Here is a 6,650-nt window from a genome sequence, read left to right on the forward strand (position 1 = left end):
GACAGTGATTGTGTGGGCAAAATGCTGCAGTTTGTGCTTTGTTAAAGTCTAGTATATCTTCATGGGGATGTTACCTGGACTGGGGAGCTTGAGATACAAGGAGAGGCTGGGGTTGTTTTCCTCAGTGACCGAAAGATGACCCTACAGAGGTTTATAAAATCACGAGGACTGGTCAATGGTCACGGTTCTTTCCCCAGGGTATGGGTTCCAAAGCAAAAGGAAGTGAGTTTCAGGTGGGAGGGAAGACTGAGGGGGAATTTCTTCACACAGAGGGCGATGGTAATCGGAATGAGATGCTAGAAGAAGCAGTAGAGGCGGGTACAATAGTGACACTTATAAAGGTATTTTGACAGGCCCCTCAGTTCTAATGCTCACCACTCTGTGAAAACGATGCCCTTCATGACTTGTCTAAATCTTTCCCCTCTCACCATAAATCTTTGGAGGATTGTGCATTGTTCAGGTGACCAAGCTGTAGGAGAGGTATTATTAAGCAGGAAAGGGTGCAGAAAAGTCACAGGAATGTTTGAATTATAAAAAGAGGTTGGATAGGCCAGGACCTTTCTCCCTGCAGTGACAGAGGACGAGGGGGTGGGGGACCTTATAGAAGTTTATAGAATTATGAAAAACACCGATAGAGTTATGGCCCTTTTCCCAAATTAGGGAAATCTAAAACTAGAGGAAGCTGTAGAGGCGGGTACAATAGTGACACTTAAGGTATTTTGACAGGCTCCTCAGTTCTAATGCTCACCACCCTCTGTGAAAACGATGCCCTTCGTGGCTTGTCTAAAAGTGGGGAAAGATTTAACAGGAACCTTGGGAATATTTTCTTCACTCGAAGATTGTGGGTGTGTGGAATGAGCTGCCAGAGGAAGTAGAGGTGTGTACAAGTGATGTGTAAAGGATGTTTGGACCAGTTCTCAGATAGGAAAGGTTTAGTGAGATGTGAGTCAGATGGGACTAGCTCGAAAGGTCAACCTGGTCATAATGGGCTGGATGATGACGGCTCTAAGTGGAGAGAAGTCATTGAAAACTGGAGTCCATATGTCGAGAATACACAAAGGACAGAACGTCACTCCCCGAGACATCTCCTGCGGCTCCCCTCATTGACCTCAGGACCCCATTGAACCAGCTCAGAGGTTGTTCACCCTGCATCCTGATAGGCTGTCTAAGCAGTTCAAGCTTAGGAAAAAGGATTACAAGATTCTTGATTTTGAAAATTCATGGCCCCAAGTTTAATTGTGCTTCACAGCCTCAGTTGTGTGAGGATCGCTGGACAAAGTGGCAATTCTCTGTTTGCCTTATGGTAGACAAAAGTTAAAGCACTTCATGTACGTTACCTTCTAAATGAAGTATTATGTGACAATAATGGCGTCACAGGGAATCCCCGGCCGAAGGGGAGAGAGGGGTTGCCGGCAGAGCAGAGGGGTCCCCACGGTCGGTGGGGCTGAGGGGATGCTGCGATTGGCGATTTACTGCGGCTCTCCCCCCTCAGCTTAAAAGGTGCTGGAGGCATCTTTTCCCCCATTAATCGCCCTTGGGTCCCAGGAGGGCTACCCGGGTGCTGCAGCTTAAAAGCACCTAGTTATCAGTGACGAGACACATGGGTAGATGCTCTCCAAAAATCCAGATGTAGGTGAAGCAGTTGTAGTGTCTCGAACTGCCTCTGGGGAATGATGAAGAATCAAGCTGGATCTGGACTTTCTTGTAGAGTCAGCAGAATACAACTTCTGTGGGTGGAGAAACATCTCAAGGGGAATGTCAGGTGCAAACTCTCCTTTATAATACAATTAGAGCAAGGCGATGACCCTGGACCAGTAATCCATTGCTAAATAACTTAATGTGACCCGATTTCCAATCTCAAGAGTAGTGGAGTATTTGGATTACATCTTAAATACTTGACTCCTTTAAAATAAAGTTGTCCCTAATCCACTTTGGGTCTTATTACGATTTAATTCCCCTGCTGAGTATATTTCACCAGCATGTACTCTGCTGGAAACTCTTCATTTGAAGCCAGTTGTGGGTGAGTAATAAATTGCCAGTCGAGCCAGTAATCCCCACATACTAGGACACAGTTAGTGCAACACCATTACAGCACCAGCGACCCAGGTTCGAATCCCGCGCTGTCTGTAAGGAGTTTGTACTGCGTGGGTTTTCCACGGGGGCTCTGGTTTCCTGCAAGGACCTGTTTCCGTGCAGTATAGCTAAATTTAAAATATCATCTAACACTCCAAACAAATCCTTAAAAGGATCAGGTTAAAGATTAACACGCAATATTATTGACAAAACATGAAAATCTCCCTCCAATAAGGTTCAAGAGCTCGACAAGACAAGGTGTATCAAGGTTGCTTCCCCGTTGTTATATCAGGAAATAGAGGGGATAATTTGTCCTTAGACATGTAAATTCAATGTCCAGCCTAGAACTGAGTAAGAGAATGTAGAGCACATAGTGAAGATGTGTTAAATAGTTTAAGAAACAAATCCCAATTTTTGATTGCGGAGACAGAAACGGGTGGTTTGCGGAGACAGAAAAATAGATAATAAATATAAAAGGAGATATTGCGGGAGGGATTGAATTTAAGAGCAGAGAGGTTCTGCTGCAACTGTACGAGGTCCTGGTGAGGACCGCCCCCTCCCTATCTGGAGAACTGCGTGCAGTTCTCTCTTCCTTACTTGAGGAAGGATGTACTGGCTTTGGAGATGGAGCAGAGGGGGTTCACCAGGGATGAAGGGGCTGGCTTATGAGGAGAGATGGAGTCGTCTGGAGCTGAACTTGCTGGAATTTAGAAGATTGAGAAGGGATCTTAAAGAAACATACTGGTATACAATTATGAAAGGCATTGTTAAGATTGAGGTAGGTAAGTTGCTTCCATTGGTGGGGGAGACTTGAACTAGGAGATGTAGCCTCAAGATCCCTGAAATTTAGGACAGAGATGAGGAGAAACTGCTTTTCCCAGAGGGTGGTGAATCTATGGAATTTGCTGCCCGATGAAACAGTGGAGGTGACCTCAGTAAATATATTTAAGAGAAGGTTGGATAGATTTTTACATAGCAGGGGAATGAAGGATATGGGGGAAAGGCAGGTTGGTGGAGATGAACCTATCATCAGGTCAGCCATGATCTCTTTGAATGGTGGAGCAGGCTCGACGGGCCGGATGGCCGACTCCTGCTCCTATTTCTTATGAATATTCACAGATGCAGTTAGTGAGAAATTATATTTCAGTAGCGTAAAACAGATCTTTGAGGTCCTGGTCTTATTTACGGTTTGGGTTATTCAAGAGCCTGATAGCTATTGGATAAAAACTGTGCTTCAAGTTTATATTCCAATTGTCCAAGTACAAACCGACAAATCTGCATTCTCTTGGAGGTGCTGGACTTCAGGTTTCTGTACCTTCTTCCCGAAGGGAGCAGTGAGGATGCGACCAGGGTAATGAGGGTAATTTGAGGACTGAAGCAACCCGACCAACTCCTGGGAATTCCTAGCTGATGACAGCTTAAAGTGGAGAGAGCACATCTGTAGAGTCTGGAGTCTTTGCATCAGAAGTACACAGGGCACAGAGCCTCAAACTATCCATCCAGCCCCAGAGACAGACTACAATGAACCAGGCCAGAAGGTGTTCACCCTGTATCCCAAGAGAGGCCGCCTAAGAAGTTTAATGATCTTCAGGAAAAATCATTTTCAAAAATTCCTGGTCTCTGCTTTATCATCCCCAAGTTTAATTGAGTTCCACAACTTGAGGTGTCAGGGCCCTCTGCTCTGGAACCCCTTCCCTTGACTAAGCTGCCTCCCTTACCTTTAAGCAGCTCTTCAAGACCACCATTCCCATCGCTTTTCTGATAGTTCAAGTGTCACAGTATTGGGATATTGTGTGGGCCACATCCCTGAAGAATTTAGAACAACCATTCTCGATGGGGGCCACTCAGATCTCCCCTGGGGGCCACTCAGATCTCCCCTGGGGGCCACTCAGATCTCCCCTGGGGGCCACTCAGATCTCCCCTGGGGGCCACTCAGATCTCCCCTGGGGGCCACTCAGATCTCCCCTGGGGGCCACTCAGATCTCCCCTGGGGGCCACTCAGATCTCCCCTGGGGGCCACTCAGATCTCCCCTGGGGGCCACTCAGATCTCCCCTGGGGGCCACTCAGATCTCCCCTGGGGGCCACTCAGATCTCCCCTGGGGGCCACTCAGATCTCCCCTGGGGGCCACTCAGATCTCCCCTGGGGGCCACTCAGATCTCCCCTGGGGGCCACTCAGATCTCCCCTGGGGGCCACTCAGATCTCCCCTGGGGGCCACTCAGATCTCCCCTGGGGGCCACTCAGATCTCCCCTGGGGGCCACAGCTTGAAATCAAAATATTTTTCATGTGATCCATAGAAGAGTACAGAAGAAACCAAAACTTGATGGTTTCACAGGGAAGGGGGCATAAACTTTGAACAGTCCTAAGGGGACCATAGCCAAAAAAGGTTTGGGAATGGATGTTCTAGAATAAGGAATATATCTTAAAAACAAGGGATTGAGGGTAGGAGAGATTGAAACAAGAGGTCATGAGTTAAGAGGCAAAAATTTAGAAGTAACATGAAGGGTAACTTCACTCAGAGTGGTGGCTGTGTGAAATGAGCTACTGAGAGAAGTAGTGGTGACAGGGTCCATTGTGTCATTTAAGAGAAAATTGGATAGGTATATGGATGGGAGGGGAATGGAGGGTTATGGGCAGGGTGCAGGTAGGTGGGATTAGAGGTGAGGACTAGAAGGGCCGAAATGGCCTGTTTCTGTACTGTAATTGTTATATGGTTTTAAGTAGAGATTCTTTCAATCATTAAACTTTGGAACTCCTGGTTGTTGAAACAGAGTGTTTGGGTAGCCGTCAGAAAGATCTTGATGTGTGTGCAATGGGGTGGAAGGATCTTCAGGAACATGGAGTTGAGGTTAAAAATCAGATAGTCAGACTGAATAACGAAACAGGCAGATTGCAAACACATCTGTTCCCTGCTGTTAAATCCTCAGTGTGTTTATGTATGAATTATTTCTTTTAATTATTTTGAAATATTCCATGAAAATAACTTTAAAGTTTTATTTGACACAGCCAACCAATGACAAAAGCACATCAGCCTTTTAAAGAATGCGAGATGTTTCTCATTGAGGGTAATGATTCGGTGAATGTAGTGCTTGAAAGGTAAATTTAATTACTTCTTCCTTTAACGAGAAGCTAAAATACAAGATATTTTCTATTCTACTACAGTTGTTTTCATTTTTAATTAACAATAAAGATTGAACAATTGCAGCCACCGGTGACATTTACACTCAGATTGACAACAGATGTTACCTGAAATCCTTGGCTCTTTTGGAAAGAAAATGGCAGAATTGGAGACAGAGATTTGGAATTGGTGCCATCAGCAACAAAATTCTATTTGCATCCCCTGTGAGGTAACAGCAGGTTGTTCACTGTGTAGGAATGTATAGAAAGGTGGCAATGAGAGACTGAAAGTGTGTGTGGGGGGGGGGTGAATGAAAAGGAAAAATAAAGGGGGAAAATGTATTTGTAAAGAAGCAAAAGGAAGGGAGGTTATGTTTTGTTTATAACAAGGCTTTGAGACCATGACCAGAATTACCAAGTTGTTTTCCTCCACTACAATAACTCTGTAGGGGAGAGGATAGAGAGCACCAGGTTCCTTGGAGTTCACTCAACTAGGGACCCATCGTGGACACTCAACATCTCCTCACTTGTCAGGAAGGCGCAACAATGACTGCACTTCCTGAGAGGACTGAAGTGGGCAAGGCAACCGGCCACCATCATGTCAACCTTCCACAGGAGCTCTTGCAAGAGCTTCCTGGCCGGCCACATCACCGTGTGGTACAAGTGCTGCAGAGAAATGAGTCAATTCACAAGAACGGCAGAGAGGATCACTGGAGTCTTCTCCCCCACCCCAATCGACAATGATCTACCTGGATCATTGTCTGAAGAGGGAACGCAAAATCATTGAGGATCCCTTCCACCCTGCACAGCATCTTTCAGCTGCTCCCATTGGGGAAGAGATACAGGAGGATCAGAGCCAGCACCACCAGGCCGAGGAACAGCTTCTTCCCACGGGCAGTGAGGATGGTGAACAACCAAAGGAACTGCTCACACTAACCCCCCCCACCCAGAGTCTCTCATATTCATGAACGTGGGTGTGGGTGTAATACATTTAAATGTATTTATACAAATTTATTTATACATATAGTATACATTTATACACACACACACACATATGGTTTCATAAATATATGCATTAAATCTCAGATTCAGTTAAAGCCATTAAATTATATATACAGATCACTAGTGTAGAAGGAGGCTCTTCAGCCCATCTAGTCTGTGATGAACTATTATTCTGCTTCATCCCATTGACCTGCACCTGGACCACATCCCTCCATACTTCTCCCATCCGTGTACCAGTCCAAATGTGGCAAAGTGCTGCCTGCATTTACCAATTCAGGTTCCAAACTCCCACCACTCTCTGCATGAAAATGTTCCCCTTAATGCTCTCTTTCACCCTCAATTCGTGCCCCTTGAAAAATGCTTGCATTTACTCCATCCAAGCCCCTCATCATTTTGTGTACGTTTATCAAAGCTCCCCATCATTCTCCGATGCTTCAGGGAATAAAGTCGTCACCTG

At 45.7% G+C, this 6,650-nt stretch overlaps 1 protein-coding gene across 2 annotated transcripts in view; it reads left to right on the forward strand.

Moving 5' to 3' along the window:
* Positions 1-5,415, forward strand: part of zdhhc17 (zinc finger DHHC-type palmitoyltransferase 17) — a 155,590-nt gene extending 150,175 nt beyond the window's left edge. For both annotated transcript variants that reach the window (XR_011346821.1, XR_011346820.1), the window contains exons 24-25: positions 5,081-5,170; positions 5,280-5,415. The gene's annotated coding sequence lies outside the window, so the exon portion shown is untranslated. The remainder of the gene's footprint in view (positions 1-5,080; positions 5,171-5,279) is intronic.
* The last annotated feature ends 1,235 nt before the right edge of the window (positions 5,416-6,650 follow it).

Source organism: Narcine bancroftii, chromosome 11 (assembly GCF_036971445.1).
Source record: "Narcine bancroftii isolate sNarBan1 chromosome 11, sNarBan1.hap1, whole genome shotgun sequence".
In the NCBI taxonomy this organism is placed as follows: domain Eukaryota; kingdom Metazoa; phylum Chordata; class Chondrichthyes; order Torpediniformes; family Narcinidae; genus Narcine; species Narcine bancroftii.